Below are 26574 nucleotides of genomic sequence, written 5' to 3'. Positions count from 1 at the left end.
TACATGGTTATGACAATGGGAAGATGCCATTAGATCCCATCTCAAGCAGCAGACAAAGAACCTAATGTTACAACTTACTTTAAAAGTTTTTTGATCAATCATACAAAACAAAAGCATATTGACAGTAGTTCTATCCAATCTCTATAAGTACATATACTTAGGTTAAAACAGTGCTTGCTTATTTCCAATACAATACCTCCTTAAAACACAATGCACAGAGCTCCATTATTAAGCTTAGAACTTCCTTATATCTTGCTAGATATACTTTTCTGCAACTTAAAGAGTTATCCTAGACAATTGTTAATACACAGAGACCATTGTTCTATTTGACTTTACTTTTCTACTTCTTATTTTTCTGCTAACAAATTTTTCTGCTAACAAATCTTATAGCTACTACTTAGCTCTAATCACAGTTCTACTGTCTCTAAGGCCTGTCTTTTACACCTTTACCAAAACACTCAGATTTTAAAGTTTCCCACATATTCATAACAGGAAAACATATATATTGTAATGTTGGTAACAATAGATATTCTGGTGATGATATGAAAGAGCCCTGGAGGGCAGTGGTTGTCTCCATGTGAGACACTGTGAGAAACAGCACTATTTTTAAAATTTCAAAGGTTTACTAAACCTTAACAAAATTACAACAAAGGACAAAAGGAAAAATTACAGCAGTTGGGAGTCTCCATGACCATGACCACAGCCATGTGCTCATCCACAAAATTGATGCTCTGTCTTTTATACCCTTAGCTGCTCCCAAAGTTTTGTCAGTCAACTCCTACTCTGCCATCCATAGCTGGAGATTACTTTCTTACATCTTGATTGGAGGTCAGGTGTCATTATGCCATGCCTCCAAGTAATAGGCTGGCCCTCCCTAAATTCCCTGACTACCAGGGCTATTACAAGGGGGAGGAAAAAGAGGACTCTGGGAGGATATATCACTATACATCCACAAAACTTATCTTAACATACACATAATATCCATCTCTTAATTGTGAGAGTCAACTATCACATTACTCATCTAAAACAAATCCCCTTTTTTCTTTTCTATAAGTCATTTGGCTCGAACAATTAACTCTCATTTTCTACTCGGATTATCTACTCTGACTACTCAAAAAAATATAAATTTAATGAGTCATACTGGCATCTGTTGATGTCAGCAAGGACAGTGGGAAAAGAAGAAAAAATCTCACATTTTCCTTATACACACTTATTTGGAATGGACAAAAAAGGATCACAGAGTATGGATTTTTCACCCCCATCTACAGTGCCTATGTGGTTGCTATGCATAGCAGGTGTATCTTAGTGGTGAGTACAAAGGCAAACTCAGTCTTGCCCTCTAGTCCCTATTATATTAAGAGACAATTGAGGAATGATAAGGCCTTCTTGCCCCCCCTTACCATGCCTACAGGGTTACTGCCTGCAGCAGGGCTCTAATCTTCTCAGTGGTGAACACAGGGGCCAACCTATTCTTGCCCTTTATTTCCTGTTTTACTCCAATTGTTTCCTAACAAAACCGCCCCAATACCTTACAGTTTCCTCTGTACTTCCCCTCAACAGATGCTTGTAATTCCCATCCATTAAAATAGGACAATTACATCAATAACCAATATGGTTCAAACTCCCCACCCAAAATGTTAGTTAAAACAGTCCTCGAGCTGGCTGGTGGAAGCTTGACTACTTTTTGGACATCTTCGAGCTTCTTTGGTTATCTCTCGCCTGGTCTGGATGTTATAACCTATTCTCTGGGTTCTTTTACCAGGCCTTTAATTCTCTACTCTCACTCTGCAGCTCACACAGCTGATTCAGTGGTTAGCACTACCTGAAAGGGACCTCTCAACTAAGGGGTTAAACTGAAGACAATGCACATAGCACAGCCTCATATGTTTCATTATTTGAAAGGGTAATTGAGTCTTAAAGTAGTTACCCACCACTGTTGACACAAGAGAACAGTGTGGCCTAGGAAGCATTACAATCACAGAGAGGTTTAAAAGCACTTGGCTTAGCATCCCATTTTGATGGCAGCAGTTTCCAGGGAATGTGGGTTAGAACAGCAGTGGATCACAGCGATTGCAGAAACACCTGTTTTAATGGAAACACCTGGGATTTAATGGAAATTTAAATTTAATGGAAATCACGGTATACAACTTTATGTAAACCTTAACCTTTTGCAAATTTATATGTAGAGGCAAATTCCTCTCCCTACAAGAACAGAGAGTACACAGAGAACCAGGGGCCACTCCAGCCAGCAGAGTTAGGTAGTGCCACCCATATACACACGTCTGTTTTCCGAGGTGGGACAGCAGATGGATGCACAGAGCTGTGTATCCAGAGCCATGTCCTTGGGTGTCCCCAGCCCATGTGTGCACACAGGGACATGTGCAGAGCCAATGCAGTTACCTGCTCACTTGCAAAGAGCTCCTGTGCATCACAGTGCTTGCTACTAGCACTTGTGTACACCCAGCCTGCCGCACCAGCACACACGTGCTACACAGACACTCGCCTATGTACAATCTCTACCAGCGCACATGGACCCACAAGCATGAGACCTGCTTGCGCGTAGAGCATTTGCACATCAATGTGTGCAGTGTCATACACATTAATATACACATGTCCCACACAGAGCCATACTCACACCTGCAGAACTTGTTCACACTCACAAGCACAGAACTGTGCAGAGATCCACTCACACCTGAAATTGTGCAATTTAACATGTGTAAACAGCAGCGTACAAAAATCATGTGTACACATCAATTTATCTATGTGAAGAGTGCTGTGCACACCAGCACACATATACACTGTGCAAAGGGCACACTAGAAAACACATGTGTACACAGAGCCATACACGCCAGCACACATGTATACAGCATTCTCCCAGAGCTCTCCTGACCCAAATGCCCCTATGAATCTCTTGTGAGATCATGACATGGTGGGGATGGGGACAGGAGAGGGGAGTGTGGGTGGGACATTGTGGCACAGTTTAAAGAGCACCCTCTGTGCCTTTGGGGTGGCACATTGTGGCACAGTTTAAAGAGCATTCTCTCTGCCTTTGGGGTGGGAACACACAGGCGTGTCCTTAAAGGAAAGGTCAAAGAGAGACCACTCTGGATTCTTGCTTCCTGCCTCTCACTCCATAAAGGCAAAACTTGAGCACTTTTTGCTGTCCTGTCTTCTCCAGGAGCCAGACCAGCACAAAGGAGAGGATTAGAAGGATTCTTGAGAATTACTGGCAGTACATAGCACATACGACATTTCTCACACCTTACATTATCATGGGATGATTTGGTAGGAACTAACAAGAACCTTACCCCACTGCCCTAGAAGCCTGTGTTTTGTCAAGGGGCACCTTTTACTTCTTAACTGAGGTGAGGTACTTGTGGCCTCTGTTACTATGTTTCTTCGCTTCGGAAACCCCATCCACTCATGGCCCCCACCCAGGAAACCCTGCACCACTGGGCCAGCCCTGGACATTCCGCGCTCAGTGTCTCCCAGTCGCCGCTACCAGTGGCAGCACCCCCTCTTAGCTTGGGTAGGCAAGCTCTGGAAGTTAACGCACTGAGTGCGCACCAGCAGCCCGCCGCGCTGAGCACTGTGCCTGCTGCCACCCAACACGGAGCAGGTCTCTGGCTCCCTTTGTGCTGGTGGGTTGTGAAAGCGGTCATGACTCCTCGCCCTGATACAGGGCAGTCTTCTTTGATCGGTGATTGCCACCATCACTCCAATACCCTCTAAATCTGATGACGCTCAATCTGGTGTTTCTAGGCTTTTGGGTCCCTTTAAATCTAATATTTCTCTTATCATACGTGTCCCGCTGGCCACAGGGTCCCCACTTTCCTCTTCTACGCATCCAGCCTGCAGCTTCTCTGCCACTCCTCTACACATGTCCCATCGGCCACGGGGTCCCCACTTTCTTCCCCCCACCGCCTTATATGTCCAATCATACGATATCCTGAAGCTCCAACCAGGATGGATCCCGTCTACTTCTTGTCTGAAGCTGATATTTGTACACTCAGATTACAGACAATCAATCTGGCCAAAACAATGATGACGATGGTACTTAATTTCCCCCTCTTCTTTTTAATTATTTAGTCTGCTGGTTTTGGGGTGTTGATCTGCTACTTATCCAGTGACCTGAAGAGAAACCAATCGAGCTGCCAAACTTGGCAGGCCACACCTCCCTTTCAACATCCCCCAGGGTCACAGAGATGAGGTTTTTATCCTGGGTGAGCCCCTGTTTGTGAGAAACAATGCTCACTTTTAAAATTTCAAAGGTTTACTAAACCTTAACAAAAATACAACAAAGGACTGAATAAGGAAAAATTACAGTGCTGGGAGTCTCCATGACCAGCAGCCATGTGCTCATAAAACAGATGCTCTGCCTTTTACACCCTTAGCTGGTCCCAAAGTTTTGTCAGTCAACTTCTTCTCTGCCATCCATTGCTGGAGATTACTTTCTTACATATTTCTTGATTGGAGGTCAGGTGTCGTTATGCTGTGCCTCCTAGTAATAGGCCTGCCCTCCCCAGTTGCTGTGACTACCTACCTTGTGCTATTACAAGCAGGAGGAGAGGGAGGACTCTGGGAAGACATATTCCAATAACATCACTATATATCTACAAAATTTCCCCAATAACATCATTGTACATCTACAAAATTTCTCTTAACATACACATAATATCCATCTCTTAATTGTGAGAGCCAACCACCACATTACTCGTCTGTAACAGACACCACTGACTTACTCTCTGCTGAGAGTTCCATCTACCTCCAGTTGGCTTTACACTTATCAACCAGATCTTACCCAGGTCTCAATCATTTAATCTGGATCTCCAGTGCAAAATACAATCCCAATCTCTCCATTGTTTCTGGGTCAGTTAGCAGCTTTTAAAATGACCAGATCTGATACCTGGTAAAGTGTCTAGGAGCAGGTCCGGAGAGGCTTGAGTGATGGCCAAAAAGATCTGGCTCTGGCAGACAGGCATTTTGTTTCTGTCACAGCCATCATAGGAAAGCCTTGGTAACCAGAGGCCTAACTCACATAAATGTTATGGCTCAAACAGACACCCACCTTTAACTTGTCAAAAATGTACAGCTGAAAGAGAAACGACAAATTCCTTAGAGATACAGTATCTAGTAGTAGATAATTCCTTTGCAATGCTTATAAAGTGAGGTTATTTAATTCCACTTAGTTTGTGTGATCTTTCCCTTGTATTGTGAAAGAGTTACTGTAAATCAATCATGGTCATGCATCCAAAGGCTCCCAAGTTTGTTTCCATGTGTTTACAAGTGCATAAGCACTTGACTTCACATCACAGTACACCAGTGCAGCTGAAAAGTTTTAAATGAACCTTTCCTTCACGTCTTCCAGTTCTTTTTAAGCCAATATATTTTGAGATATATATGAAGTCAATGATGTCCTGCAGGTTACAAGAAACTCAATATCTGAATTTAGGCATTGACTGAGTTCTCAGTACTCCAGAATGAGTTGGTCAACTTCTTCAACTCAGCCTTACCAGATATTTGGGTTTCATTGGAATGGCATGTCTTTTCTGGGTTGTTTCCCATTTCATGGGTTTCAATGCAACCCAGGTCCAGGTAGAAATCATACATTCTTGTGAGGATACTAATTGCCAAAGTGATGTTTCATGCTTCATCACTCCCAAATTCACTCTGCAAAATAAAAAAGAAAGTTAAAAAATCAATTTCATTACAGGGAACACCCCTCTGAGTCCCAAGAAGATGGAAACACTAGCTATGTTGTGCATCTGGCTTTGCTCGCAGGACAAGATTTAGGCAACATAGTGACTCTACTCCAAGAAATGCTTGGACAGCAATGGGCTTGGACCCGGATAAATCTGCTCTCACTACTCTTCACACTATGTTTCTTGGAAAATTAAGAAAAAAGAAAGCAATACTAAAGGACTATGAAATAACAGCACAACAGCAAAGACTGTCAGTGTAGTACAGTAAGGTTTTTCGCACAAAAAATTTTCCACCACTTTGTATGCATGTGCATACAAACACAAATATGTTACAACATTGCAACATTACTCAGGTAGAGTAAGTATGGATATTGTTCTAACATCATTGTCCATAATTCTGGATGATTTACAAGGCCATGCTGATAAATACCAAAACTCTTAAGAGTTCTGAGTCTGTTTTTGCCTGGTTTGGATGTGTTGTGAAGCCAGCAATCCCTATTGGCATCAGTAGATTTTGCAAGAGTCAATTTATATAATAAACAGGATAGTTAGGAACAAAACATCTTCTGAAACCCCTACACAGCTTTATGGGAGATGTAAAATCTTTTATTAACTCAACAGAGGATAAAAGAAAAGGGAAGCCTTCAAATTTGTGAACATTTCTTAACATGCCAGTTGCATAAGAGATATAAACTTTCTGCAAACTTTATCTCTTGCACTAAGGCCACAACAAAACTACAACAAAATTATTATAAAAGTGACTTAAAAGAATTTAAATATTTTATTTTTATTGACCTAAAACTAGGCTGTTTGTTTTTTGACACAACCACGTACTTTCTTGCTTAGGACATTCATGATTTATAGTGGTCATGTGTTCAAACTAAACTGGCTTCAAGGTTGTGTTGCTCTTCTGGTTCTTTCTATTTTCTTTTCTTTTTGTATTCCATTTTGTCCTGAGAAACCCTTTTTTTCAGTGGCTTTTTTCCATTTTGTAGACCTAAATCTTCTACTGATAAAATCAGTGAGACCTATGTCACTGGTGGTTGAAGAAGTACAACAAAGCCATATTTCTTGACTAAAATACATGAAGCAAAGGTTCTTTATGTGATTTTAAAGGCAGGTTCATGCAACCTTTTCTTAACAGATTAACTTGCCTCCTTAACTACACAACTCATTACACTTCTTTACTTAAATAAGGAATAAACACCATCATGTATCACAGCTTCTTTGCCTGAGGTCACTTGTGCATAAAGAAAATGTCTAGCTGTGGCAATATTGCAAAAATAATGTCTGGCCTTTTTGGGAATGCATGATAGGGAAAAAAAATCTGTATCCAATAGTTAGGATAGCACTGCACATTTGACTATATAATATCCTATATAATTTGAATGAATGATATCCAGAAGTCAAATATTCTTATTCTGTCTTTTTTTGACCACAAAATCTATACCTGGCCTTAAATGTAGTACTAATTATTTTCATTTTTTTTGTAGCCTACTAATTGCACCAAGCTGTACTCATGCATTGTTGAAGGAAGGTTAATAAACAGTAGGGAAAAAATAGACTTCTGAAATTCAAACTGCAATTAGTCCAGATTTTGTAATGTTTTTTATATCTGTAGTAAATGCATTTTATGTTGTTCAAAACTAGAAATTTTAAGTACATTATCTGGTCCTTTGATAAACAGTAATAATTTAAAGACATAAAAGACTTGATGGCACAATATAATTTTACCTTTCAAAAACACAAAGCCACACCAAGCAGATTTCAAGAGAGGAATTTTGATAATATTTTTTTCCTGCAGATTAAAACCAGAAAAAATAAGAAAGAAAATAAGAGGGCAGTGGAAAGGGAGGCAATAGACAAAGAGGGTGTAAGCATTCTAAATAATCTTTGCTGTAAGTTTTGATCTAGAATGAGAATTATTTGATGGGTTTATCTACTAAATACCAAAATATATAATCAAAACAACAGAATCTTTTTTTCCTGGGTAATCTGAAAAACAGGTACTTGGCTCTTAGCAGTGTAAAGTCAGGTAATGTGCAACTGGCTTGTTTTGTCGTAGTACTGCTAGGAGAGCCTGATAAGGAAAAATAAGAAACTATCATTGTGTTAATAGCTAAGTTAATGCCAAAATAAAGTAATATTTACCCTGCAGGAGTAGCAGCTGTGTTGTACTATTGAATTCAGTGGCCTGCAAGGTTCTTAGCAATGAACAAAACCAGCTGTGCCGGGCAAGAATAGGTGACTTACAGCACCTTGATACAGGCTCAAAATTAACTAATTTTTAATTGTTGTATAATTTTCCATTTATAAATGATTGCCAGTTATTTCTTGCCAGTATTCTTGTAACAGACATCCGTACTGTCATCTTGAACATTTTTGGGGTTGTTTATTGTTGGCTTGTTGCTGATGGTTAGCTGAAGAGAAACTTTCAGGTTCTGTTCGAGGAACCTCAGGGCTCTGTTTTAGGCAGTTCAGCCTAACAGAATTAAGCCTGACATATTTCAAGTCTAGTACTTGGTAGAATAAACATAAGACAATGGTTTAGATTGATACAATTCTCATACAATTCCTGAACTGTATGAGACTCAAACTTTCCTAATTGCTTTACACATCTATAAATAAAGACCATAAAAGAAGAGTACAACAGGATAAATCAACGTAAATTTGACATCCACTGCAGCACATTAAATGGTGCAATCTCACTGAAACAAAAGGTAACCCTGTGGCTTCTTGCAGTTTGAAGCTAATTGTTTTCATCAGGATTGGATCATCTGGATGTTCACTGTAGTGTCCCTCAGTAACTGAGCTAGCTTGCAGAGAATGAGCCCATTTTGCAGCAACACAGCAGGCTCAGACACCACCTATTCTGCTCTCCAAACTGTCATGCATAAAAACTTCATTGTGATTAATTCAACTTGAAAGCAACTAAAGGCTATGAGAATGAGAGGCTATGAGAAAAACGTGCTGCCAGCGCTGGCAAAAGCTGACCTGGAAAGTAGGCTCAGAGACAGGAGAATAAAAGACCAGGACCCATGAACATAGCATATTGTTTAATGTTTAAGTATGATTCCCGTACCAGCAAAAATAGCAAATGTGATGTAAATTTATTTAAATAGATTCCACAGCTTAAAAGTTTGCCAGCCACTCTTATCCAGCTTTCCCAGCACTCTGTTTCGTTACTTAGAGTGGAAATATAATGACATATAGTCATCATTGTAATAGCTCCTTTGCAGAGACACAATGATGATTAATAGCTAGCAGCAAATTTTCACATGGGCTCTGAAGAACTATAGCATTAAGCAGGCAAACACTCCCAAATCCCCCTTTTCTGTTCCACTGAAAAGTACTCTCCATGCAACTTGCAGATATGAACAAAGCCTATCTTAATTCCAATCACCTCTTCCTCATTCAAAGAAACTTTCTCTTTTTCGTATTTGATTAATGTGCATTTTTCTTTCATCTTTCACTTAAGCCTGAGACTCTACTTTTTACTGGGTGGAGACAGGAAATAATTTCAGTAATAACTGATTTTGCTTTGTTCGTCCATCTAAAATATATTTAGAGACTTTTCTCAGTTAGTTGATCTAATGCATATTAAAAAGAACACAAAACTGAAAAGGAAGCCTTAACTTTCTCTTCATTGAAAGACTATTAAGCACAAGCACCGAGAGATGAGCTCAGAGAAACAGTTCTAGTTGTGTAAGTCAAAGACTGGAGAGCAACAACAATAAGATGCCTCAATTTATTGTATCAATTTTCATTCCCATGATAAACTTTTAATTGAAACTGGAATCAATTCACTTTTCCTTACAGAATTATGTCAAAGATAAGACTTTAAATAGATATATTTTATCTAAATTTATCCAGATTTATTAGAAAAACATTATTTTTATATTAATGTTGTATTCACTGATGTGAGTTTATAATTTTTCCACAATGTCCTTGCCACATTGATGGAGAAAAAATAATTTTAGGGAAGTTTCAGTGTTCCTTTCAACACTTTTACTGTGATAAAACTAAACCTGGATGTAATAACACTGGATTTACATTAGAATAATCATACAGCAGAGCAGCAGGATACAATTTTACCTTTTATTAAACACCTTTAAAGAGAAAGGAAAATTTGCACCAGTGCAAAAAAAGCTGAAATTTATGAAGTATGTCAGTTTTGCTGATGCTCTAGAGGAACTTACAAATTCTGTAACTCTCTGTATGTACCACATACTTTGTTAGACTTTGCATATTATTGGTGTTCCACTCATGAACTGATTATTTGATCTATCCAGTCCCAGGAAAATGGTCCTTGTCCTCTGCATATTAGATATAACACAGATGAAAACTGACTTTGAAAGCAACATAATATCTCAGAATAAATAGTGTTTGCTGAAATTATTTCATCACCATGTGAGATGAAGAAGTGAGTACATTTGTCACCAATCTTTCTGTGCATTTTAAAAGAATGCTATGGTCAAGTTGTCTGTTAATTTGGTCAGTTTATTGTCCAGAAGAAATTAAAATCTCTTCTCACAATAAATTATTTTGAAAGAATGCAAAATATCTGTGAACCATTTCAATTGTTTTGTATTCACATATAATTATTATTTGGTTTGTTTCAGGGACTAAATTTTCTAGTGAGGTCAATAGCATGGCAGATTAGCATCAGAATTTTCTTACAATTACTTGGGAAATAACATTTCATATCAAAATTTCTCATAAGATCGGATTTCTACACAATTTCTTTATGTTTCTGCACCTTGTAAGCACATTTGTTCCTTCTGTGTGTTTTAGAGATTTTTTTTACCCTGGTGTAACTTTGCAGATATATAGATGATTTAATATCCATAGCCCAAAACTTGAATCAGACTCACAGAATTTTTGTCAAGTATTATTAATGCTCAGTGAAGTAAAGGCTGCATTACTGACATGGGATTCTTTCCTCTTAACTGAAAGATACACTGCTTTAAAGAAAAACTTGCATTTTGTTTTCTCCTAGAAATTCCACTTTTGACCTGTAATTGAAATTACTCAACAATTAATTGAAAGAGTTAAATATAATGCAAATTCTAGTAGCTATTAGTGACCTGTATTGAATACTTGCAGTGGTGTCATTTAAGAGTGACTGTCATTGGAAATATTCCCAGAAACTTGGAAATCGGAACTTGCATATGGATGAGGGAGATGCATTCACTGGTTTATGGATCCCAGGTTCCTCAGTTGTAATCACAAATTGATCCAGTGTCCTCTTTAATCCATTTTGTTTTATTTGAAACTCTTAAAATTGGTGCAAAAAATGTAAAATCATGTGTAGCTGGTGAACTCCCCACTGTGCATCTGAGAAGCCTTATGTGTGTTGTATATTCCAGCAAATACATAGAATTCATGCACACTCCTGATGGCCTCAGACAACGGTACGCAAATAACTGGTAGGGAGGGCTAAAATCACAAATGTCATACATTTTCCTGGACATGTCAGCACAAGCACATTAAACATGTCAACGTGTTCATGCATACCAATCTATGTCTTGGAGGACAGCAGAATCCCAGCAACACTACAGTTTCACAGCATTTGTTTTACTGTTTGGTGCTGTGTATATAGAAGTTCCACAGAGGCAAGCTTTAGGTTAATGCAGGGTTAGATGAGGAAACTCCTTTCTCAAGAAGTCCCTAATAATTTGTGGTCATGTATAATATTATTGCTGGGTTTCAGGATTTTGTTGTTTTTTTTCCCTCTCAAGGAATGTTCCTCCTACATGTTGCTAGGAGACGTTAACGACTGGATATTTAAGAGAGACAGACAAAAGAAGCTGTCAGGGCTCAGGCCCCAGACTTGGACTGGGAAAATGGGGTTGAGTGCAGTCTCTTGCGCTCTCAGCTTTCAGAGGGGAGAGAGGCCGCAGTCGGCCGCTGTGGGGAGAATTCGTCACCACTGCAGGGTTCCGTCTCCTGCTGCCTTTCTTCTACCACGAGTGGAGCTCTGCTCATAAGAGCAGCTTTTGTACTGGAACCTTATTAACAGCCTGCCTGTTATATGCAGTAGAGATAATTCATGCTATAGAAATAGATAATGTATGTATAAAATATTAGTAAAGTCTAAACCCATGTTTGTGAAACCACCCTGTCCAGGAACAGAGTCCTATTCACATAATAACTGATTCCCAGACAGAGTTGAGATAAAATCAAACCCTGTTATCGTATGAACAGAGTAGCCCTGAGCCACGATGTCTGCAATTGTCCTGGTCGGGACTAGAGGTATTCACAAGGTAACCAGTTCCCAGACAAGCTCTGGGACTATACCAGACCCATTATCAGATGTAGGAGACAGGCTGGAGTCGTCAGAGGGGATTTCCTGTGCACCTGGAAGATATCATCTGGAATTTCCTGGGTGATGATCAATGGGACATCTCAGGAAGCCCACGAGATCATGCACCTGGATTTGATGGAATCTCTACTACTCAAGAGATGGCATCATCTACTACATGTGAATAGCTCTTCCTCTTGGGCACTCAGACATTCATCAAGGCTTTGGACACTCTCTTTGACTGTTTCTACACATGTATGGATCCAACTTTACATGCAAAGAGAGACAAAGAATTATGTGGTCATCTCTGCCTCAAGCAGAATAAACTGTATATAAGCAGGCTGCTGGAAGCACTTGGGGTGAACCTTCAGGAGAACACTCTCTCTGTCAGCAGGAACCCAAGGTCACCCAGCGGCTGCTCCCAGGGCTGACACTGACTTGGCTGTGGTGAGATTTTGAAATTTTCTATTTTTGTTAATTGACTTAATAAATCTTTGTCAAATTTTTTTATAAACTTGGCTACAGATTTGATCATTTATAACACTGCCTCAGTAAAAGAGGGACTTATCATAATCTGCTCAGGTGCGTGAGGGGAAAATCCCGGGATCCAGAGCTAGCCTTTTCCTACCCTGCTGGGAGCTGGGTTGCCACTGGTGCACCCCCGCCACTTCTTTGCCACTGCTCCAGGCTTTTGCTGTACTGTAGCCCCACACGCTCTGCTTGCCAAGATGTCCTGCGGTTCCCAATACAGCTGTGGGGTTTGATATATCTTGTCTACTGTCCCCAGAGAGTTTTGCTCATTTTTGCCGTTCCAGTTTGCTGCTTCTGAGGGTCCTGCTGGGGCACTAGGATGGACTGACCCGAGGGTCCTGCTGGGGCACTAGGATGGACTGACCCAAGGGGTTTGCGAAGCAAAGTCTGTTTTCTATCCCCTTCTTGTCTAGGACAAAGCCACCATTATGCCTTCCTGTCTGGGCCAAGCCGCCATAACAGCGTGCTCCATGAGCTCCCACCAGTGCGCCCCCTGCAGGCAAAGGGGGAAACACTGCACCTGCGCTGCCCAGTGGGAGCCATCAGCGCCCCTGCCGGCTGTGACCGGAACTGCACCAGAGGAGAAAGTGCCTGCAGCCGAGAAGGCTGGGATGGGGTTTCTGGTTCTGTTTGTTGTCACTGCCATTGTTGTTGTTTGTTCGTCTTGTTATACATACCAGTAAATAATTGTTGTTCCTATTCTCATATGTCTGCCTGAAAGCCCCTGAATTTCAAAATTACAGTAATTTGGAGGGAAGGGGTTTATGTTTTCCATTTCAAGGGAGGCTCCTGCCTTCCTTTACAGACAATCCTTCAAACTGAGACAGTTGCCTAGTTTGGTAAGAATATTAGACAGATATTACTCAAGTGCACAGTCAAATATTTTTAGATCTTGCAGAAGCCTAGTTTCGAATGTCAGGCTTGTATATCCAGAGTACTCTATGCTTTGTCTTCTGCTACACAGTGAGCTTCTAAAACACACACTTCAGCTATCTCCCCTCACTGTGAAGATCGTTCATTCCCCTTCTACCAACTATCATGAGATATTTACAAATCCACCAAATCTTTCCATGGTTTCACCAGCACAGGCCTCTTCATACACCAGTGTATATACCTGAATGAGTACAGTAGTTGCAGGATTGCAGGTTAAATCTAGGAAAATACTGCAGTATGATCTAATTTTGCCATCTTTATTCACATTGGATGGTAATTAAAGACTTAAACAGAAAACCTTCTGCAAGTTACTAACCATCCGGAATAAGGGACAGAATCTACTGCTTCCCAGTTTTGGGAGGTAAAAAGTGGTCACATGGGAGCAGAGGTGCCACCGCTTGTTCACGTGAGAGAGAAGATGCCGCAGCCTGCTCCAGTGGGAGCAGCAGCATCGAGATCTGTCCCAGCAGGATCACAACCTCGAGAGGCAACACGGGCACCAGCAGTGCATGGACTGATCCGGGCTGGGGCGGAGGAACAAGGTAGGTAGGTGGAAGATTGTCCAAGGGTTCCTATTCCTTTCCCCTGTTTGTCGGATATCTGAGAGCTCCTACCGGGTACAAACGCATACCTCCACATTTCGGCATACTCAGTTTCCTCAAAATCCTGCTGGCGGCGATCAAATACGTGATCGTACAGGGACTCGCAAGTCCATGCCTCAAACATGATGAACACTGGCCAGACCACGTATTTTCCAATCTCCTTCCCTCCCCATTCTTCCATGCAAAAATGTATCATTTTTTCCTCGGACCTCCCTGCTCTCCTGGGACTGTCGTCCCAATGTTCTAGCATCCACCCCAACAGACTCTTCCTTGGAATTTCTGGCAGAACTTTCTTCAGGCCCTGGGGAGATTTTTCCTGGGGCTTTTTCTGGAACCTGCTTTTTCCCAACCCCATTTTTTCCAAAAATCCTGCCTGCAAATTTTCTCACCTTATCTCCTCTGGCTGGGACACTCATTGTGCATCCCAAATTCTCATCTGATGTCAATTTCCCGAGCTTGCAAAATGTTTCCAGTCTTACTCAGTCACGTGGAGAACTGTTCCATGGACTTTTCAACTGATCTCCAGTTTTCTTACCTGTTTTCTCCAGATCAGAAGGCAGACGGGCTCCTGGAACTTTCCAGGACCATCTTTTCTTCCCCCTTCTGACCCAACCGTGACCAATTCCCCCCTGAACTCCCTATGAGTCCCAAGTCCCACGTGTGTTTAGAAAAAGCGTCCGCTTCCTCCTTGACTGACCACATTCCTCACGGGATGGTGGAAATGCAGTTGTGGGGTCCACATTTGCTTCATGACAGAGTCACATCTCACACACACAGGTCGGTCACACCCACTCAACCACGCAATACTCAAGGTTCCTTTCCCACGTGAATTCTTCGTGCACGTCAATTTCTGAGTGAAAAAAGCACCTCAGGCTTGGAGATCTCCTGGATCTTGCCGAGAATCCGAGAACTGGGCCCATTTTATCCCTCTTTGGCTGTGGCTCTGGTTTTGGTTTGGTGATTTTTGATTGGTCTCGCGAACTCCCAATCCTGTTCAGACTGCGGAAATCAGCAAGGCACCTTCTGGCCGGGAAGGGGTCCTGAACCCCAAGTTCAAATCACTTCAGGTTGTCACCAGATTGTTATAAATGATTAATCATGAGCCAAATGATCAAAAATTTTGAAAGGATTTATCTATCTGCATGATCAAATTTCGGTCTCTGAGACCACCACAGCTGAAGAGGCAGCATCGAGCCTGGGATTGGTGCTGGGTGAACCTGGACCTGACCCCTAGCATGTCAGAATCTCCCCCGTTCACGAATGTCACTTCTTGCGGCACAGTTTTATACAGTTTATTGTGCCCGAGGCAAAGGTGTCCAAATTTCTTTTGTAACTCTTCACATTCATTGCTGTTTTTTAAAATGTGCAGAGCTGGACAAAGGTCAGTTCCAGGTGTACAGTCAGCGTTGATGGGCTCCGGGGAAGCCCTGTATTCAGATGTATCAGGCCGCCGCTGACTATCTTGATTGATGCAATCGGCAAGGCGATTATCGCTCCTAGGTGGTTCCCGAAGACTCGAGATACCGGTGATCATTGCCCTGGAAGCTTCTATTCTTACATTAAAGCATCGATCGTTATCTTAGCTTGTGTCCGGGAATTAGTTGTAATCTGAATAGACAGCTGCTCTCGGGCCGAGGTGGTCAGAGACATGTTTGGATTTTTACAATCTTTTATGCCATACATTAATAGCATGAATTATCCCTACCATATATTCCAATTTTGTTTCTTTTTCATTCTTGTTTACACTAAATATATTACTTTCACATGTCCACCTTCAGCCTTTTAAAATTTTTCTGCTTTGGCAGAATTTTAATACAGGTATGTAGTGTAGGTTCATCACAAAGCTGACAATCCACAAAAAAAAACGTTCTGTCTCACATGATTCTTCTATTTTTGATATGTTTTTTTCCTAGAACCTAGAAAAAAATACCCTCATTCTTTTTCTCTAGGCAGTCACTCTAAATGCCTTTTTCTACACTCCTTGAAAACTCTCTTTTTTCTTCTATGTTCCAGGACATCAGAGGTCTGCCTGTAAGTCCCTCTTTGGCTTTGGAGCTGCCTTCCACTTCATTGTCTATTTTTGAGTTTGGTGGCAGCATATGGGCTTACCTACTTTCACAGCAGCCTTTAGTCAGTTCTTATAAGATCATAGTATTAGATAACAGCATCACTCTGTGCATTAAAGATCTCTGACCTGGTATGCTTACTAAAGTGGTGTAAGTCTCCCTGTAAAACTGCATATTTATAAGGAAGAAGAAACTCTGTATTATTGTTCAGTTCTTCATATCTTAAATTACATTTTCTCATTCCAGAAATACACAGTTCTATGTTTCCACGTTAGTCTGCTTTATTATCCAGTTTCAGATCACTTCTTGTTTCCTCTGTAGGCTGACAACCTTGTGTTCATTGAACCTTGTCCTGGGTTGACTATATGATGCTTTCATCCCCAATCATCTCATTCTGTTTATGCTGAATAATAAGTTTTGCACCTTTAAGCCTTGTTCCAGAGAGTGAAGGGGAGAGAGAAGAAGCACGCAGTTTTTTTCAGACACTGCACTCCACTCATCCACATTCCTGCTCCTGGACTGTGCTGTCTGTGGATGGACAGACAGTGGGGCAGAGCTCTCGTTTGGCTTTTAGTTAGTTTACCCGGCTGAGGCAAAGAAGTTCCCTGGACTGTGGTTTTTTGTTTTTTTTTTTTTCTTTCCCCTTTTCTTTGGACCTCTTGAAACCTGCTCTGGACTGAACACCCAGAAGAGCACCATCAGCTAGCATCTGTGGCTCACTGGGCAGGCCTGGCCCACAACATTTCCAGCAGCAGACGGAGCTACAACCTGGGGAGGGGCCAATTGAATCTGCTTTCCTAGAGGAGCCGCTTTGGGGATTCTCTCCCAAATTTGCTCTGAACCAGGACAAACCTAGATTTCTTATCTGTATTAAAATTGTGCCAAATATGGGGAACAAATGCATTCAGTTGTCTTGGGAAACAGCCCTGTGAATACATTGGCATTACGTTTTGTACTTAATCACAGCTGTAACAGCTTCTCTTAAACAAAGATACCCAAAAGCTGTAAAGAAAACCTACTTCTGTTTGAAGTCCACTCAAGTACCCAGTGCACAGTTTTTTCCTTCTAAATCTCAGCTCTGAAAATAATGAAAGAAAAGAAAGTCTTGCTGAAGGTTAACCTAGAACACACCCCCATCTTCCATTTTTTCTATTTTTATTTTTGCCCTGGTTTCTGCATATTCTTTAGGTCATCAGTAAGAGCAATAGATTATGACTAGTATCATAGAAACAAGTGTCCTGTGATAGCATATTTTTTGAACTATATTTTTGGATCCTTGCTGACAATTTCTCTTAGCTGCTATGAAGGCAGATGGTGCGTTCTGCTAGAATTCCACCATTCCTGTCTTCTCTCACTTTCACCTTTAACCTTTTAAGTTCTAACTCTCATGGACTACAGAAATTTTTACATTTATCCAATAAAGAACTTTCTGAGACATGAATCTTCTCCCAAGTGTGAACTTACTTCTCCAAACTCTTAAAGCAAACAGTTCTCTGCAAATAAAAGAAGCATTCTGTACTCCTTAGGAAATAAGAAAGCTAACATGCTGTTCATTAGACTCAGCACATGCTACATCTTAGCTGAACATGTGAAACAAAGCTGAGTAATGAATGGGGTATGATGATGTAAGTAAACACTGAGGCGACTTCAGTGCCAGGAAACCTCAATGTACTGTGCTGTCAGAGGAGAAAAGAGTCAGAAAGGAGATGGAGAAGCTATGGGGTTTCACAGCTGATGGTAAAAATGAAGAAGCAGATGGCTACTGGAGATAACAAAAATAATTACTAGGATTAGAATACAAAGGCATCCTTTCTTCATCAACTCACATCAAATAATCTGTTCCCATTTTCACATTCAAAGGGATTTTTATAAGTTTTGAGGGGCACTGGAAAATTGGAGCAGATCCAGTTTGTGGGGGAACAAGATGATCATAGTGCTGAGGAACTTGGCATATGGTGAAAGGTTGAAGGAATTGTCTTTGCTCTGCCAGGGCATGATGAAGTTAAGAAGATCAAAGAATCTTGTATCTAACAGGTATTTATGGAGTAAAAAGTAAAAGTGTTCTTGCTTCACAGTGATGCATGGTGACAGGACAAGAGGGAAAGCATACAAACTACTGCCTGGATAGAAGAAAAACATACAAAGAGCACTCTGAAATATTGGAATGGTTTGCTGAAGGAAGTGGTCGAGTCCACCTTATTGAAAATATTCATGTCTTAGTTTGACAAGGCCCTGGATAACCTAATCTAAAGACTAAGAAGTTGGATCAGATGATTTCTAAAGGCCTCTTCCAACCTAGACTTCTCTATTATTCTCTGCATCTTATACTAAATCTGAGCTTAGCATAGGGTAAGAATCCTAGAATAAGGATAATTTTAAAGGCTGTATTAAAAATTAGCATACATTTAGAATTTCAAAACAAAACATATATATTTTTAAATTATCTCCTTTTAACAAGGGTAAACTGTTTGGCAGTTTTTTAAAAAACTGAGAGTTCCAGGCCGATGTGCTCAGTTCTTCAGCCAGCCAGTCTCCACTTTCACCTCAAACCTCTCTGCCTTCTAAGTAGCTCTGACAACCAGTCAATCTCAGATGTCTATCAGTCAGTCAAGAATAAGATGTTGTGTTCTTCAGTTAATGTAAAAGAGTGACTTGGATTAAAATGTTTATTGCAGAAGCAGTCAGAAAATGTAATTTTGTAAAGACTGAATTTTAGTTGGTTTGATTGTATTCCACTGTGGCTGGCATCAGTACACATCTTCCATTCTAACTCCTCTTTCATTTGATTTGCTCACACCCCCTTTAATTTTGAGTCCTCCAATATCTCCTTTGTTAGCTTTATAATAATCAATTCAGCTAGCACTTCCATTTTAATGCCTCTTATTTTCTACTCCTTATATTATCATTTGTCGTAAAATATTCATTGGTTCTCACATCTTACTCCACTGATGTGCTCTCAACCTCACCTCTACTTGGAACTTATCATTCTCTGTGATCTTCCACACCAAATCTCTTTTCGCTGTTGATCTCCACTCATAAATTGTGCCCCTCCCAAGAATTGCAATTTGACAGTGTCTCTCAATTCTGCAGTGCATGTTTACTTCTGACAGTAGTAAATTATTTGGAATTATTATTATTAGTATAATAATAGTAGTAGTAGTAGTAGTATTATTAGTAGTAGTAGTAGTATTAGTAATTATTTGGAATATTGTCTACAGTTATAGGGTATTTTATACTGTAAACTCTTGATCATTTCATCATTAGTTTTTGCCTTCTGTGAGATCAGAAACACTATCTTCTGTCTCTGAAGTCTCATTTTCTTTTTGCCATGGAATTAAGAAGGCCAAGTGATTTCCCTCTTCTGCATGTCTTTTCAAATATTATTTTTTTGCATCTTTAGTATTACTGTGCTTCTGTTCCCTGTTCAAGGGCTGATTTTACAGTATTTTCTGCCTTTTCTGAAGCTTCATGTCTTTCTGTTGTTGACTCCATGTGAGGATTCATCAAGTTCTTAGAATTATGAAATCACAGAATAATTTGAATTTGAAGGGACCTTAAAGAGCATCTAGGCATAACCCCCTTGCCACTGGGGGTTCTTCTCTCCTTCTCCATCATGCCCAGTCATGTTCTTCCCTGCCGTGCTCTCATCTTGTTTTCTAAAATCTTTGCTCTACTAAAACCTTTGCTCTTATCCTGTTGCCATTTTCAGGCCCATGATATGCTCTCAGTGGAGTAGAGGCTGGACAGCAGTCAATGAACAAGATGAATGGAGCTTCTGGAGGACTGTCCCAGCTGTTTAAAACATCCTCCTGTTCTCCTCTCCAGGCCAGGACTCTTACCGTGTGTCCTAGGGTGACATTATGATGCTCGTATCCCCGTTCATGTGTTCTGTTAATGCTGGATATTATGTTCTGTACCTTTAAGACTGGCTCTGAAGAGTGAAAGTTTTGGTTTGATTTCTTATCAGCCTGGCTGGGACACAGAGACTGCGGCTTTTGCTTTCACTGCTTTTGCTTTTCCCTTTGCTCTTTTGCTCTCACTTCTGCTCTGCTTCTGCTTGCTTTTGCTTCTGCTCGTTGGCTGGTTTGGCTAAGCAGTCCAAGTTCTTCCTGGACTGTTTCTCCTTTCTTTTTCTCAACTGTCTCGAGCCTGCTCCGGACTGGGACCTGGAAACACCAAGAATTTGCACCGTGTGGCCTGCAGCAGCTGCCCCAGCACCGGAGGGACTGAGAACAGAGCAACCACCCAGAGAGAGACTTTCTGAATTTGTCAACTTTTTCAGAGCGGTGTCATCTGGTATTGTTCATTTTGTGTGCTGGGGGTGCTGTGCCTGTTAATAAACAGGTTCTTTTCACTTCTCTCCAAGGAATTCTTCCTGAACCAATTGGGGGGAGGGGCCATGTGGGTTTGCTTTCTGGAGGGGCCCTCCTTTGGAAATTCTCCGCCAAATTTGCCCTAAACCAGGACACTGTGGTACAACGCACTTCAACATCTAATCACCTCAACTCTCTCGAATTAATTCTTCTATTTACTAATGAAAGATTGAAGAGGAAGATATCCAAATGCTAATGGTCTATCTCTCCCTGTCCTGGAGTAGACTTTAGGTCTCCAATCCTTCTTCCTAATTCATTAAGTAATGCCGTTTTACCACTTGCACAGTGATTCCTTCAATGTCACACTTTGAATGGCACTTCCTATTTCAGCTTTTCTTCAATTCAAACAAAACAATTGAGTATGATCTCCACAACTGCAGCAATTGCAAATTTAGAATAAAATATAAGGCAGCCTAGCACAGCCCCAGCTACAAACTGTCTGGGGACTCTGATAGGTTTGGTATGACTTAGATCAGCCTGAAGATGATCTCAATGACCTCTGTCTATCCAGTGGGAATCCCTGCACTGGGTAAAGATCAAGGAAATACTTAAGTATTTTACCTTGCCTTACCTGACTGGTCATGATTCCTCCCAAACCAACCACTCCAACAATAAGAAATAGCAAATGCTGGTGTAGCAGACTGGTTGTGGTTTTGCATAACTTGGTTTTTTTGTGAGGAGGGAAGAAACCAACCATGGAAGTAATTTTTTTTCTGTGGGAAGCTGCTAGAAGCTTCCTCTGTGCCTGGCAAAGTCAGTCACAGGCTGGCTCTGAAAATAACCATGCTGCTAACCCAATTAAAGTAATTGGTAAGACCTCTGTGATGACATACTTAAGAAGGAAAAAAATCACATGCAATTCTTCTTTCTTCTCTTCCAAGGGGTGATGAGGCAGCCACTAGGGCTCTTCCCAGTGTGGCCACAGGGGCCATGCCAACAGGGGCCATCCTGGCACCGCAAGCTGGCAAACAGCCTGGACCATGCAGCTGCAGCCAGCACCAGGAGCGCCCATGCGGCCAGGGCTATCTCAGCACAGTCCACAGCAAACTGTGCTTGCTTGGCTGTTTTAACTAGCCATGCTGAGGGCAGAAGGGCAGAGGCAGCAGCAGCAGCTGCTCCTTTCAGTGCCCCACATGAAGAGAGGCGCTGAATGGAGCTGGCACTGCGGCAGCTAGTGCCACCTGTGCTGTGCTGGTGGGGACCACATGGCCAATGGCAAAGGTCATGACAAGCAAATCCCCAATGCAGAGCTTGGATGGAATCAACACTGTAAGAACCTTTCAACTCATAGAACTTGATAACAACCAAACCTACGGACCCCAATTCTTTCCTATGTCAGAGAAAAGGAAAAGGTGAAGACACGAGAACAACAAGGTCAGTGAAAGGAGGGAAGAGCAGGAGGTGCTCCAGGCATCAGAGGTGAGATTCTTCTACAAGTCATGGTGAGGACTACAATGAAAGAGCTTCCCTGTAATTTGTGAAGTACATGTGGGGATTCAGAAGTGCACTTACAGCCTGTGAGAAAAGGTGTTCATGCTGGAGCATGTGGAAGCTGAAAAGCTGTAATCCAGTGGGAAACTCGAACAGAGAGAGAGAAGAGAAAGGGAACCCTTGCTTCCAAACCAGAACAAAACTACACCCCATGAACTAAAATGACCCGTGCCATGTAGTTTGAAAAGACTATTTTGCCCATGAGAGTGTGTCACTGTGCCCCTCTGAGTGTCCACTTGGAGTCACCCTGGCTCGCTCCGACACAGCAAGCAGCAGGGGACACTCTCCTGTTCCTCAGGAAGGCGACTAAGGCTCTCGCCTTGCGAGGCTCTGTGCAATGAAAGGTAGAAGAAGGAGTGGACTTCTGTTGAGGGTTCAGTATGGCTTTATTGAGGAAGAGCACCAAATCAATCCACAACCCAAAGGATCCAGTCAACAGAAGATGCCGGACTGGGCTGCACAACATACTATAAAGGAGGGAGGGAACCGGGGAGAGGCTCGCCCATCTGCCAGTGGGGTTACAGGAGGGTGTGGGGAGCAGGGGAACAGGCATTTAGGGAAACCAATTAGGGTAATCTGGGGGAGGGGCCGCAGTGCCAGAACCTATCACTTGACGCCCTTGGTAGAAGTTTCTAGAGGGAGAGGCTGGGCTGTCGAGTGACAGACAGGACACTGGGGAGGGGTTGAAGGAGTGACACACAGTTTATAGGGAACAGGGGAGGAGGCAGGGTGATTGACACTAAAGAAGAGGGAGGATGCAACAGGGGCAGAACCATTATAACGGGGAAACTGGAACAAACCAAAGTACAAACCATTACAACTGAAACATACAAAAATACAATAGGAGTGACTAACGTTACAGCCAGTTGGGCAGGACTGCTACTGCTGAAAATTAGAACCACGTTGGAGAAGTTCACAAAAAACTGTCTCCCATGGGAAGGACCCCACAATATAACAGAAAATACTCCTCTTCCTAAGCAAACTGAAGATTTTTAGAAGTGACAAGCTGAGTAAAACCCCTGTGCTTTGTCTCCCTGCACTGTCAGTGGGAAAGAAAGAAGGGCTGGGTGGTGGGGGGGAGGAGGAGGAGGTGTTCTAAAGGTTTATTTTAGTTCTCATTATCCTCTTTTAATTCTTTTAATAAATTTTTCTTCATACCATTTAAGTTTTGAGCCTGTTTTGCCCTTAGAGTGTTTTCTCCTAATCCTTATCTCACACCATAAGCCTTTTGGTTTTTCTTTCTGATCATTTTGCTATAAATGCAATTAATAAGAATATGACCTCCTACTTTCAGCATCCTACCAGAACACAGATGCACATGTACCTCATGTTTTCTGTATGAGTCTCAGCTTTCTTGCATCAGTCTATTCTGGCAGGTGCTGAGAGAAAGTACCTCTGTTAAAATTCATAGATCTAGTTCAGGAATGGACTGGGAATTAAGGTTTCTTCACACAAGGAAGAGGAGAAAGAACAGAAGGTTGTGGGCTGTTGGGCATCTTCTCTTTGAGAAGGGAAGAAGAAATCTAAAGTAACAAGTAGGTGAAAAAATTTGTTGTATTTATCCAGCCTGCCGAGGATGACAGTATTCCTTCAGAGGCAAAGTTGGAGCAGAGCAGTCCTTGAGTCATAAGGCTTCAGTGATCTGGCCATGAAACATCACAAGGAATCTCACCTGGAAAAATGATTAAAGAAACTGACGTCATGTCAAATACAAAATATAAATAAACATATTACTGAAGAAAATAAGGAGTATGTAAGTGTTCAGGACATTGTACAAGCTCTCTGTGCAACAAAAATTGGCCAGTCACATGGATGAGGATAGCTTTGCTTCAAGGAGGAATTTAATTTAGGGACTGGAGATCCCTGGAAACCTATTTTCTCAGTGTTGTGTAACTTTTTTTTTGCTTAGTTAAAATTGACAGCATGCTAATTGACCTACAGTAAAGGAATCTTTTCTATTAATTGGTATCACTGATAGTAAAATACAACATTGTCTGTATGGAAAACAGCACAAAAATAGGAATAAATGTGACATGAGTGAAAACTACTAGTTTCATCTTCTGATGTGGAAATTACAGTGTAAGTGCCTTTTTAAGATGGTCTAAACTGAAAAGTTGGGGTGGGTCCAGTTATATTAAAAAAAACATGTGAATCTCAAATTATCTTTTTCTGAAAAGCTAAGGTGTGCCTCTTTTTAAGCCAGGCTAGCTCAAACAGTGAGGGAAATAAGGGAAGTACTATGCAACAGCTTCTATGTAACTGAACTCTTCCATTTGCCCCAGTGAACCAGGTCTGAACCTGAAATATGCAGAAAGACATGATAGGGAGGGAGACAAAAAATGCCTGTAGAAAACACAGTAGAAAGCTTTTAAGGATCACAAGCAAAACTTGTTTGAATTTGTTAAGTGCTGGTTCATGGATGCAAGACATGCAACAATCTAAATTGTGATGGAATCTAACAAAGGGTTATGAAAGTGAAACATTTCCTGCAGTTTCTATGCTCATTTTGTGTGCATTTTCTGCTTTGGAATTGAAAAATAAATCTTGAATTCATGCCTGAGCATCTTAACTTTTTAGCTTGAAAAATTTTGCTCTGATCTGAGTTGCTTGCATTTAGGAAAAAAAATCTGTGAAATACTAGGAATGATATAAAGATGTAGTATGACTGTCAAACTATCAAAAAGAAATCAAACTTTTAATAGATAACCAAGAACACTACAGTCTAAAAAAGTGCTATAATATATCATGTCCAAGACACACTACAAATCCAGTTTTATTTCTGAAAAAAGAATCTTTGAAAAGACAACCTTTCAACAGAAATCCTGGTAAACTTACACCAGTGTCTTGGTTTGAAAGACAGGTGTCTCTTAGGGAAGGGCCTTTCCTGCAATGGAGAATGTAAACCCCCTCCCTCCGAATTATTATAATTTTGAAATTAAGGGGCTCTCAGGCAAAGATATGAGGATAGGAATAACAGTTCTTTACTAGTATGTATAGCAAGGTAAAAAAACAACAACAACTGTGGCATTCCCCTACACAATGGTGTAATGCAGATATTCTGAAGCCTCACCCTTTTCCAGTGCAGCCTGTATCAGTCCATGGCAGATAGTGGGGTTGTGTTCCCACCCCTGGGGCAGTCAGTTCCAGGTGTACTGCACGCCCTTCCAGGTGAAAGCAAACTGAGGCCTGCATTCTGCTGCCAGAAGAATGAAGAAAAGTGTATTGACAATGTCTATAATGGCTACCACTTTACTGCCTTGGACTCCAGCTCCTACTGGAGTTCCAGCATGTTCAGCACAGCAGCACTCAGCAGTGGAGTTACTTCATTCAAGGCTTGATATTCCACAGTCAATCTCTATTCTCTGTCACACTTGTGCACAGGCCAAATGCAACTGTTGAAAGGTGAGTAGGTTTTGCTGACCACCCCTTGGCTCTCCAGCTCACAGATCATTTTGTGCATGGGATCACTGCATCTCGATTCACCCAGTACTGCCAGTGGTGCACCATTCAGGTAGCAATTGGTGCTCATTGCTCTTGCACCTTCAGAAGTCCTACTTAAGATGGGTTTTCTGATTGTCCAGGCAAGGTGTTCAACTGCTAAATGTTCTCTGCCTCCACAGCAGCTATTCCAAAAGCCCACCCGAGTCCCTTTGGGTCCTTGTAATAGCCATTCCAGAGGAAGCCTATGCCCAGAATACATGGGGCCTCTGGGCCAGTCACAATAGGATGTTTCTGTCACTCCTTCCCAGTCAGGCTCACTCAGCTTCCAACATTCATTCAAGAGGTTCCTTCAAGGGGATCCAACAGATCCCCCTTCTGTAATACCTGGCAGCTCAGTCATGGGAGGCTGACGCTACCTTCACTTTAGGGGAACTCTCTTGGCTACTGTTTCCCTCCTTGAGCTGACACATTTGTGCTTCAGGGCAGAAGTGGTTTCCCATCCCACCTTCCCATGTCTTCCCCATGGTTGCGCAGAAAGAACCAAAGGTCAGCTTGTGGGGCATACCCTGTGTCTCTAACTGGGGAACGTTGGGCTCTGACTTTGGGGCCTGTAACTTGCCCTGGTGCAGCACTGCTCTCCCTCATCTCCTCCCGCATCTCCCTCATCTCTGCTTTGAGGTCCTTTAATCACAGCAGAGACATGAACCTATATTGGGCCATTGATCATACTCACATAATTTCTGAGCCTGTTGGTGACAGAACCCACTGTCTCTCAGTTGTCCTTGGCATTAATTGTTGTAATTGTTGAAATGGTGTACTAGGATGGCCCTAGCTTTGCCAGGTCACACAACATTTGCCCTGTGCACTTGACTTTGTCAGGGTCATTATCATTACTGCCACTTCTCTCAGCTATTGGATCCCTTCCTCAACAGTCTTCCAGCACATTCTATGATGGTGCTCCTGCATTCTCTCCCTGTGGACAAACCTCTCTCTTACACTCATTAAAAGCCACTCCCAGAGGGAAAGGGACCCTGGCTCCCTTACAGAAATCTGATTCATACCTGAGTCCTGGGTCAAGAGTCCCAAATTCCTTGCCTCACCACCATTCAGTTGACCACCTGTATCCTCACC

The 26574-nt window shown here is 41.6% G+C and overlaps 1 long non-coding RNA gene across 6 annotated transcripts in view; it reads left to right on the top strand.

Moving 5' to 3' along the window:
- Positions 1–26574, top strand: part of LOC135460179 (uncharacterized) — a 110977-nt gene that overhangs the window by 80937 nt on the left and 3466 nt on the right. Inside the window, exon 3 of one of the 6 annotated variants that reach the window (XR_010443174.1) lies at positions 19848–20492. The exons of 4 other annotated variants lie outside the window; for them this stretch is intronic. This is a non-coding gene — a long non-coding RNA (uncharacterized LOC135460179). Of the gene's footprint in view, positions 1–11443; positions 12449–19847; positions 20493–26574 lie in introns of those variants that run through there. One more of the 6 variants, XR_010443175.1, reaches the window with a different exon arrangement.

The sequence above is a fragment of the Zonotrichia leucophrys genome, chromosome Z (assembly GCF_028769735.1).
Source record: "Zonotrichia leucophrys gambelii isolate GWCS_2022_RI chromosome Z, RI_Zleu_2.0, whole genome shotgun sequence".
NCBI classification, from domain to species: domain Eukaryota; kingdom Metazoa; phylum Chordata; class Aves; order Passeriformes; family Passerellidae; genus Zonotrichia; species Zonotrichia leucophrys.
Note: the sequence above shows the minus strand (reverse complement) of the source record. Positions and strands in the feature narration are given on the sequence as shown.